The sequence below is a fragment of the Aegilops tauschii genome, chromosome 7 (genome assembly GCF_002575655.3).
Source record: "Aegilops tauschii subsp. strangulata cultivar AL8/78 chromosome 7, Aet v6.0, whole genome shotgun sequence".
In the NCBI taxonomy this organism is placed as follows: domain Eukaryota; kingdom Viridiplantae; phylum Streptophyta; class Magnoliopsida; order Poales; family Poaceae; genus Aegilops; species Aegilops tauschii.
In genome coordinates this window covers 328,820,286-328,831,992 of record NC_053041.3, presented here as the reverse complement: position 1 = coordinate 328,831,992, position 11,707 = coordinate 328,820,286, and the positions used below count along the sequence as shown (strand labels likewise).

The 11,707-nt window shown below is 42.3% G+C and overlaps 1 non-coding gene and 1 pseudogene across 2 annotated transcripts; both read right to left on the bottom strand.

Moving 5' to 3' along the window:
• Positions 1-6,615: 6,615 nt before the first annotated feature.
• Positions 6,616-11,430, bottom strand: LOC109751376 (uncharacterized). Of its 2 annotated transcripts, none has more exons than XR_002230103.3 (5): positions 11,112-11,430; positions 8,306-8,637; positions 7,532-8,206; positions 7,391-7,443; positions 6,616-7,304 (listed from the first exon to the last, which is right to left on the bottom strand). It is a non-coding gene; the product is annotated as an uncharacterized protein (transcript). The 2 variants fall into 2 exon arrangements; XR_002230102.3 differs by having other exon boundaries at positions 8,306-8,623; positions 11,112-11,429.
• On the bottom strand, positions 8,806-11,078 carry LOC141020537 (uncharacterized; annotated as a pseudogene).
• Positions 11,431-11,707: the final 277 nt, after the last annotated feature.

The window sequence follows — 11,707 nt, the reverse complement described above, 5'->3', positions numbered from 1 at the left end:
CATTTTATCCTTTGGCAAGCACAGTGTGTTGGAAAGATCCTGATATATATATATATATATATATATCCAATTGGATGTAAATTAGCATGAACTATTATTGTTGACATTACCCTTGAGGTAAAAGGTTGGGAGGCGAAACTATAAGCCCCTATCTTTCTCTGTGTCCGATTAAAACTCTGTAACCACAAGTATTGCGTGAGTGTTAGCAATTGTGAAAGACTAAATGATAGTTGAGTATGTGGACTTACTGAAAAGCTCTTACATAGACTCTTTCCGAGGTTATGATAAATTGCAATTGCCTCAATGACTGAGATTATCGTTTTTTAGTTCTCAATAAAGTTTCTGATTCATACTTTGCATTGTGAATAGATTATTACTTGAGCATAAGAAACCATATGAAAATATCCATATATGTTGATGTTATAAGAATGATCATGATGCCCTCATGTCCGTATTTTATTTTATCCACACCTCTACCTCTAAACATGTGGACATATTTATCGTTATCGGCTTCCGCTTGAGGACAAGCGAGGTCTAAGCTTGGGGGAGTTGATACGTCCATTTTGCATCATGCTTTTATGTTGATATTTATTGCATTATAGGCTATTAATACACATTATGTCACAATACTTATGCCTATTCTCTCTTATTTTACAAGGTTTACATAAAGAGGGAGAATGCCGGCAGCTGGAACTCTGGGCTGGAAAAGGAGCAAATATTAGAGACCTATTCTGCACAACTCCAAAAGTCCTGAAACTCCACGGAAGTTATTTTTGGAAATAATAAAAAATACTGAGCGAAGAAAATACCATAGGGGGCCCACACCCTGGCGATGAGGGTGGGGGCGCGCCCTACCCCCCTGGGCGCGCCCCCTACCTTGTGGCCTTCCGGTGCCCATCTTCTACTATATGAAGTCTTTCGTCTGACAAAAAATCATAACCAAGCTTTCGGGACGAGACTCCGCCGCCACGAGGCGGAACCTTGGCGGAACCAATCTAGGGCTCCGGCGGAGCTGTTCTGCCGGGGAAACTTCCCTCCGGGAGGGGGAAATCACCGCCATCGTCATCACCAATGCTCCTCTCATCGGGAGGGGGCCAATCTCCATCAACATCTTCACCAGCACCATCTCCTCTAAAACCCTAGTTCATCTCTTGTATCCAATATCTTTGTCTCCAAGTCTCAGATTGGTACATGTGGGTTGCTAGTAGTGTTGATTACTCCTTGTAGTTGATGCTAGTTGGTTTATTTGGTGGAAGATCATATGTTCAGATCCATTATGCATATTAATACCCCTCTGATTATGAACATGAATATGCTTTGTGAGTAGTTATGTTTGTTCCTGAGGACATGGGAGAAGTCTTGCTATTAGTAGTCATGTGAATTTGGTATTCGTTCGATATTTTGATGAGATGTATGTTGTCTTACCTCTAGTGGTGTTATGTGAACGTCGAATACATGACACTTCACCATTGTTTGCGCCTAGAGGAAGGCATTGGGAAGTAATAAGTAGATGATGGGTTGCTAGAGTGACAGAAGCTTAAACCCTAGTTTATGCGTTGCTTCGTAAGGGGCTGATTTGGATCCATAGTTTCATGCTATGGTTAGGTTTACCTTAATACTTCTTTTGTAGTTGCGGATGCTTGCAATAGGAGTTAATCATAAGTGGGATGCTTGTCCAAGTAAGGACAGCACCCCAGCACCGGTCCACCCACATATCAAATTATCAAAGTACCGAACGCGAATCATATGAGCATGATGAAAACTAGCTTGACGATAATTCCCATGTGTCCCCGGGAGCGCTTTTCTCTATATAAGAGTTTGTCCAGGCTTGTCCTTTGCTACAAAAAGGATTGGGCCACCTTGCTGCACTTTATTTACTCTTGTTACTTGTTACCCGTTACAAATTACCTTATCACAAAACTATCTGTACCTATAATTTCAGTGCTTGCAGAGAATACCTTACTGAAAACCGCTTGTCATTTCCTTTTGCTGCTCGTTGGGTTTGACACTCTTATTTATCGAAAGGACTACGATAGATCCCCTATACTTGTGGGTCATCAGGTAGCAAAGTGTTCTTCTGGACGGACATATGGATACAGGGATTTGCGGCCAAAGATATTGCCCCGCTGATCACTGGGATGGTGGACAAGCGAATGAAGGGGAAGAGTATGGTTAGGGAGGCACCGCTCGAGGGAGCTTGGGTCCATGACATCACGGGACAGCTATCTTTCACTGCTCACATGCAATTAATACACTTGCAACAAGCCGTGGCGATGATCCACATGAACGTTGAGGAGGAGGACGCCTTTCTTTGGCCCTGGAGCGCTACGGGATCGTACAGTGCTAAATCCACTTACAAGATGCTTTGCTAGGGCATGACTCGGTTTTCCGCCGCTCAATGCATCTGGAGAAGTTGGGCGCCTCTTAAGTGTAAAATCTTCGCGTGGCTTGCCTCCCAGTACCGGCTCTGGACCTCGGATCGACGTGCGAGACACGGACTCCAAGAAATGTCCTCGCATGCTTCATGTGCTGCCAAGATGAGGACACAGCGGATCATATCCTCGCTAGATGCGTTTATGCGAGGCAAGATTGGAGTGGCTGCTTCCAATGGTTACAAATCAACATACATATCCCAAGCCCAGAGGACACTTTCATGGGAAGGTGGACCAAGGCTAGGAAGCCCTTCCATGGTAAGCTCAAGAGAGGTTTCGACTCGTTTGTCATCTTGACCATGTGGCATCTATGGAAACAAAGAAACGCAAGAGTGGTCAACTGGATTGATCAAGTGCGCACGGACACTAACCTTGTCCAGCTCATCCACGAGGAGATCAAGCTTTGGAAGAAGGCGGGTATAGGAGTTGAGGGTTTAGATAGATTTGTGAGAGAGTAATCTTTGTGTCTTCTTTCGGAGTTGGAGTTCCGTGTACCCCCGTCTTAGCACGGGTTCTTGTAAAACTTTCTTTCTTCCTTCTATAAAAATGTGGTACGCCTTTGGCGTACTCTCGAAAAAAAATTACATCGAGAGAAAGGAATAAAGAAACTTAGGAACGACGACGAACGAATTGGTCAGCGGGCAGTGGGTTGCGCGTGAGCAACAACCTTGATGGACGAATGGTGACGAGCTGCGGTGAAATGACGGTAGCTATGAATGTTATGGTAGCTGAGAGGAACTCCGCTCTCTTTAGGATCTTTTTCTACATGCGTGTGTGCGTGCATGTTGAAGTAGTACACGATTGCGTGCTTGTTCCGTGGTGGTGGTGGATTTGGAGCTGCTGGGCCTTGTTCCAGCGCGACACAAATCTCGTTGTACTATTCCATTTTTTGTTTTTTCAGCGCGTTGTACTGTTCCTTTCCCACGCCCGCTCTCATGAGCAGTATTACTGTACTACTCTTGGTATTTTTTTGACACACAGTATGCTCGTACATAAGAACATATACTCATCCCTATAAACGCATGCACGCACCGTTAAATATATGAGCAAATTACTAAGAGATTTAATCCAAATAAACACAAAAATAAGTCATGACGGCAATAACAGAAATTGAACTAATCATGCAGCCTAGCATAATAGATGAACAGATCGAATCTATGGCACATACTAGAAAAATGAATTCTACCACAAACTTGAATAACAAGGACATAATCACATACGGTGCAACGGGAGCAGAACCGTTGGCGTTGATGTTGTCGCCCATGTCGTTGAGGAAGAGGTTGTCGAGGTCGGGGAAGAAGTCATCATTGGCGAATTCGTCGCTGCTAGCAGTCACGCGAGTGCGCTCCCCAAAAACCAGATCGCCCCTCTCCCGTACAGGATCACGAGAGGCGAGGTTCCGAAGGCCTACTGTCCCTTCTCGCGGTGCATGCCGGAAGGAGGAATGGAAAAGACTTGCGTGGTGGCGCAATGATCTGGAACAATGTGAAACCATACGATGCGGCGGCTAGGGTAGACGTCTGCCTGACTATATAATACGGGCCGTGTAGGTTGTGGGAGTAAACCCCACGTCCAAGTCGTGATCCAAACGAATCGAAAATAGTAATTAACGCGTCCGTTTATTAATTATTGACTCATTAATTTTCCCGAGCAGGAAAAATATAGACAACATGCATCGCTTTGTCCTCGGCTTGGCTCATTCACGAAACCCGACGCGGCACATCGTGACGATGCAAAGCGAGGCAAGGCGTGTAGGTCTCCTCTTGTCATGCTCATACAAGTGGTAGAAGAGCTCACCCTATAAAAAGGTGCAACTCCCACTCAACTTCCGTGGTGGGACTAAACTTTAGTCCCACTTACACCACTCACAGCCATGCATGGATGGACCATGAGAATTTCAGGTTTTTAGTTGGGCTTTGGGCCAAAGGCCTGCCAACAAATTCCAACAATCCCCTACAAAGTCTCATTGGCACATCTCATCATTTAGTTCCAAAACATTGTTTTATATACCGGTGCTTAGTGGAGACTGTGAAGTTGAACTTCCACTTAGAATTTTATGCTACACTAGATAACAACTTGAATAATGGATTATGCCTTGAACTACAAATTTTCTGCGAGACTAGTTCCACACAAATTCTGGACCGATACTGGGCTGCCGCAAGGCTTCCCTGCGGGTGGAGCATATACATCATACTCCAGGGCCTTTCGTGAATTTATTAGAGAACACCCAATTCTCACACACTGCGATGTTAACAGTCAAATTCATATAGGTGTGTTCCTCAGGAGATGCTCTGCAGGACAACATATCTGCTTACTCAAATAAGCCACTCAAAACACATTAAGATAACTATCAACCTGCCATGCAGATCAAAAGACTATTGCATCTTTACGGAGTGGGATAATTAATATAGGGATACTCTCCTTCCAGCAGACCAACAGCTTGTCTCCCACTTCTACTTCATGGGATCTCCGATCACATAGAGTGGGTTACCACAATGGACAACTCATACGGTGGGTCTCAAACCCATCTCCATCGATGCATTATCTATAACATTACCTGATAAACCCTTTATGAACGGATCTACCAAGTTTTTCGACGTTTGGATATAATCCAATGTAATAACTCCAGAGTTCTTCATTTTTCTGACAGATTTAATCTCATCTTCACATGCTTTGAGGACTTCATAGTATCCTTAGAAATGTTTATCTTGACGACCACAATTTGATTATCACATTTCATCAGGATTGGGAGTATTGGGTTTTCAACCATGGGTAAGTCCACCAAGAGCTGACGAAGCCACTCTGCTTCAACAGTGGCAGTGTCTAATGCCGTGAGTTCTGCTTCCATAGTTGACCTAGTTAAGATGGTCTGCTTGCAAGACTTCCATCAAGAAGCGCCACCACCAAGTGTAAAAACATAACCACTTGTGGCCTTAATCTCATCAGCATCAAATATCCAGTTTGAGTCACTATAACCCTCTAGTACCCTCAGATACCCGATGTAGTGAATCCCATAGCTCGCAGTGCCTTTCAAATAGCGCATAACTCTCTCAAGCGCATGCCAATGATAATCTCCCGGTTTTGACACAAACCGGCTCAGTTCGTTCACAACAAATGAGATGTCAGGCCTCGTGGCACACACCAGATACATAAGCGAGCCAGTAATCTGAGAATATCTCAGTTGATCTCTAGCAATCCGTCGATTCTTTCGAAGCAACACACTAGCATCATATTGAGTTGGAGAAGGCTTGCAGTCATTATACCCAAAATGACTCAAGAGCTTTTCCACATAGTGAGATTGAAGCAGTGTAATCCCAGCATTCTCATCTCTCAACAACTTGACGTTTAAGATAACATCAACTACTCCTAGATCCTTCATCTCAAAACAACAAGATAAGAAATCTGTAACCTCCTTGATTAAATCAAGTTTGGTTCCAAAGATCAGTATGTCATCGACATACAAACAAAGAATAACTCCTCCACCCCCACCATGGCGATAGTACACACACTTCACATTCGTTTACAACAAAGCCTTCAGCGGTTAATGTTCTTTTGAACTTCTCATGCCACTCCTTGGGAGCTTGTTTAAGGCCATATAAAGACTTTAATAGCTTGCACACCTTTCCTTCCTGACTAGGTACTACAAAACCATATGGCTGATGAAGGAAATATGCCCTAGAGGCAATAATAAAGTTGTTATTTTATATTTCCTTCTGGATGATAAAGGTTTATTATTCATGCTAGAATTGTATTGATCGAAAACATAAATACATGTGTGAATACATAAACAAATACCGTGTCCCTAGTAAGCCTCAACTATACTAGCTCGTTGATCAAAGATGGTTAAAGTTTCCTAAGCATGGACATGTGTTGTCATTTGATGACGGGATCACATCATTAGGCCCCGCTTGGAGTGTAGTTTTTCTACCACCCTTGTAATCTTTTACACCTGTATTATACAGGCCTCCAACCAAATACATTCTGAAGGGTGGTATTTTCAATCCGGTTGTAATATGTGCTTGGCTCTCCAGGTTTCAATCCACTTGTAAAATATGCATGTCGCCCAGGTTGCAACACCCGACTTTCCAAATCACATGTACACACATATTCAACAGCACAGACTAAACAAGCATGTGAATTTCCAATACAACTGCACTTCGACACAAATTGCACAAGTATAAAATGAGCTAAAATTTTCATTTATATTACAATAGCACAACATCAGTAAAAAAGATCATATTTTTGCAATCTTCCAGTTGAACATAGTTCCGATAACTCATAGTGCTCAAAGTCAGCAATTTAAATTACAATTCTATTGAGGCATACTTGTCTCGTCTCGTTGGCATGGTACATAACCAAAGTTAGGACTCGGCAATTGTTCAATCGGTGTGCGTCTAGACATAAAATATTTCTGAAAGATTATGACTGCTTCATGGACTCGGGTAATCACAGAATCATGCGAAAGGGCGACCTGAAAAAAAACATTAGCTATATAATGATCACTTTGTGCTCTATGAATGATACCAACCATGGATGTAGAGAACAACCATGTATGTCAAAAAGATTAGAACAAAATCCTGAATTACCAATGGGAGCCAGATGGTTCAAGGTAGCCATAGCATGTCACTCAAATTTAAAGTAACTACATTATTTTTCAAGAAAGACCGATGAAGAAACAACATGGCAGCAATATAAACAAAATCTTGAATAAGAAAAATGTTCCAGGCAGCAACAAGTCTACACATGTCTAGAATATTATGTTGCAAAGGGGGATTGAAACATCAGCACCAACAGTATAACTCTGAAGTTGAGACCATGTGTAGAACCCAATAAACAGGGCAAGCAATCATGCAATAAAGAGGGCAACCAATCCTGCAATAAACAGGGCAAGCAATAATGAAGATTGGGATACATTCTATTGATTTACGTAGCGAAAATAAAAGGAGCACGAACAATACCTTTGATCAGAGCACCAGATTGATTGAAGGAAGACCACCAGATGAAAGTCGAGCTGCAAAGGAATACTCGCTGAAATAAGCCTTACAAACTTATCTTTAGTGGGGAGAAGAAATGCAGAAAACCAAGATAATGGTACTTACAAGGAGGAGGCTGAGGACTAATCTTGTCGACTTCCTTCTTTAGCCACATACCCCGCAATCTTGAGTTGTAACCCAGAAAAATCTCACGGTTTGCAGCATCTTTGAAAACATCAGAGGCAAAGATTTTGACCTCATCGTGAACATCATCCATGTCATTCAAGACCTCTAAGCATTCTGTAATTGAGGGCTATTTTCCTTGCTATGACACTTTTTCCTTCTTGGAAGCTTGCCCTTTCTTGAAATTCACATAAGCCATCATGGAATATTCAAGCCGCTGTACAGATGTGGCACCTTTTTGTTTCTTGGTTTTTTCCCCTTAGGACTTGATTCACTTATTTGTGGTTGATCACCATCAGCATCTTCACTGCCTAATTCTTCCTCGTCATTGATAGTGTTCTCTCTTTCATCCACATCATCTAATGTAGGAGTATCATTGATGTCAATTATTGAAGAAGTCCTTATGTTGTCATCTCTTCCATGTCTTGTATTTTTCTTGCTAGTGCTTGCAACCATCTTCTCCTTTGCTCCAAAGTTGCTACCTAATTTTGTGACAATCAGAGGCTTCCTTGATGTGAGGCAATGTCTTCCTTGAGAAATGTGTCCTTCATAGAGCACACCCCATGCCTCGTAAAATGGAAAGCTCTTTCCTTCATCCATTTTGAGCTTTGGGTCCTCCTACATAATTAATAGAAAGGTGTGAGCAGATCATGCATAGGCATAGAAAAGTTCATGCACATATAAGGAAATCAGAAGTTTGAAGGAATAAAAACTTACTGCAATGATCTCTTCCCGTTTTTCAGGCATGGTGTTGATCACAGATGCAATATGATTCCATGATATTCCAGAACGGTTGATTGTGGACTTGATATTTTTGTAGTGCTTTTTCAACCGAGCTTCCTTATCTTGGACCTGATCCTTGGTAAAACTTGCCTCTGGATATAAATTGTTCAATTCCTTGACAACTTGATTGCATCCTTCTGTAGTCCACCCATTTTGGCCATGGTAATGAGATAGATTGTACTCTGTAAGTACCTCCACGAGACTTTTCTCATGCCTTGCTGTCCACTTAGCCCTATTTTGCGTCATTAGAACCTATGACAATGTAACTTTAGCAATAAATCAACACAAGAATCTGATCAAATTAAGCAATATAAAAATATAAAATGAAACATCACATTAATCAATACAAATCTGAATATCCAACATCACATTCAGCAATATAAGAATCTGAAAATGCAAAATCACATCAATCAATATGAAATGAAACATTAACATAACTCAAATATTACTAATATATAAGATTGATCCCCAATAACATAACTCAAATGTCATCCTTACATAACTCAAATGTCATTTTTATATCTCAAATTTCACATCATTACAATAAATTACATTGACAGAAATAAAAACTTCAATTATTAGCCAACAGATCTCCGTGACATTTTTGTCTTCTAATTCTTTGATAGTCCACCCACATCCTGTTGGCAATTTCATCTCTCATGGAATTACCAAGGTCCCTTTGATTGCTTGAGGATGTAGGAACATCTCGAGGTTTGTCATCTCCATCAGGAAGAGTGACAAAATGAAGAGGATCAATTTGCATTTGTTGCGTATCTAACCATTCTTCATCACCTCTCCTCGGATTATGTTGTGAAATACAGCTGCCGCCACAGCAATTTTGACTTGAGTATCAATTGGGTAATGCATGCCAACTTTCAAAATAGGAAATCGCATTTCCCAGACACCAATTGCACGCTCTATGTGGTTTCGTAGACGGGCATGCCTTAGATTGAAAAGTTCTTTCGCATTCTTTGGGCGAGAGCCACCTCTACCAAAATCTTGTAGATGATAACGAACTCCATGGTACGGAGCTAGAAATTGTGGGGTGTTTGCGTAGCCTCCGTCAACCAAATAGTACTTTCCCGTAGGTACATGGAAGCCCGATTGAAAGGAAGATTTCAATACTCCAGCATCTGAGGCAGACCCCTCCCAACCAGCCGACACATAAACAACCTTGAGATCAAAGTCGCAGGCAACCATCAAATTTTGGGAGAGGGTCCCCTTTCTATTCCTATATGGAGCAGCCTCACTGGATGCGATGGTCATGGGAACATGAGTCCCATATATTGCCCCTAGGCAGTTCTGCATTAAACAAGCTATGGTTACTATATGTGTTATGCTAAGAGAGGATAGAAATTCCTAAAGTACATAGCAAGGGATGGTGTCTACCTCGAAGAAAGGCCAAAACTGGGGATGTGTTGATATTTTACAGTGAGTATCTGACGAACTATGCTTGATAAGGTCAAATGCCAATGATATCATAGCATTGAAGCATCCATTGATATGTCTATGCACTATTTCCGGACTATGCTGAAATCTATCAATCAATGTACCATAACTCGCATTCCTGGAAAGCATGTACATAAACATCCCTAGTTGCTCTCCAACGCTGACTCCTCTTGAGTTTCGTAGAAGATTTTTGGATCTAAGGTGGTCGCATAGAGCTTGGAAGATGTGGGATTCCATCCTAAGAATATCAGGGCACCGTTGAGGGTGGCCATCCAATATTTCCCGGATATACTTAGCTCCTGTAAGAATTGATGTGTTGTATGGAATCTTTTCTCTCCTAGAAGATATACAATATAATGTCGGAAAGACAAGAAACATTATCTCCTCCTCCTCCTCCGAATCAGTACGTGACTCGTAACCGTCAGCATGATTACTTGTATCCATTATCTAGCGAGAAGAGAATACAAAATAAATAAGCAAAAATACTTTGTCAATCTATATAGCATACACATCAGGGCATGGATTGTTACCAAGCTTCTGTTGTTATTCCATGGATCAGTCATGTTATTTAAACGAAGCAGGCCCATAGTATATGAACAACGACAGACTAGTTTAACATGACCAAACACATTATCTATTGCAAGGAACTTTGGACACTATCTTCAACCGATCAAAAACAGAAAAAAAATCAATGGGGCTTTCTTTAAACTATGAAATACCATAAGTAATTCATAGATATAGAGATTGTCCTTGAAGCAAATTAGTTGCGAGATCAAGCGAGTGAATTAACTGATCCGTAAATAGACATGCGCCTGATACATTGGCACCTAGATGAAACAAGCAATGTACAGTACATTCTTTCAGAGTGGTAACAATCAATTAGCATAAACATCTTGGACAGACAAAAGCAACTCATTAGATCACTATTCATCTATTTGTTTATCATTATTTCTAGATTTACATCAAACTGAACTTTGACAACAGCTAACTACCCGATCATTTGGCTTATTTCCCCGATCGACCTGAACTTTGATAGCAGCTTAAACTGTAATGTAACAACTAAATGAAGCTTGGCTTATTTCCCCGATCAAACTGAACTTTAACCGACGGAACTAACTACCCTACACCTGACGAAACTGAATTCTAGTGAAACTTTGCCAGCAGCTGTTAACTGATAGGAGGGTTCGGTCTAATCATCACCAAGCAGGATGGCGACGTCGCCAAGGAGTACTCCGCCGCTGGCTGATTGGGGAAGGGGCAGGGAGGGGCAGAGGAGGAGGAGGGAGGATACCTTGGCGGAGCAGAGGAGGATGAGCGGTTCCCATCACGATTAGGTCACGATTGCCGACCAGCGTCGCCGTCGCGGCCACGAGCGAGTAGCCATCACCATCGTGGCCAGGAGTGAGTCGCCGTCGTCGGCGCGCCTAAACCCCGTTGAGGCCACCGTCTTCTGCGCCTCACCACGTCGCCATCGCGAACGCCGTCGCTTGACCTCCTCGTGGACACCAGCGCCGGCGCCTACTGGCAGCGCAACTCGATCTAGGTCTTGAGCGAGAGGCGAGGTGGGGGAAAAACGACGGGCGCTGGTCTGTATCGGATATCGGCCTAATACAGGTGTAAATGAGAAAACAGGTGTAGAATTTACAGCCCAAAAACGACATGCTAAGCACGAACGCGGGGCCCATCCGTTTTTATTTTACAGGGGTATATTTTACAGGTGTATTGGGCCTCAAAACGAGGAACCAAGCGGGGCCTTAGATAATGATGTGATGGACAAGACCCATTCGTTAGCTTAGCATGTTGATTGTTTAGTTTATTGCTATTGGTTTCTTCATGTCAAATACATATTCCTTCGACTATGAGATTATGCAACTCCCGGATACCGGA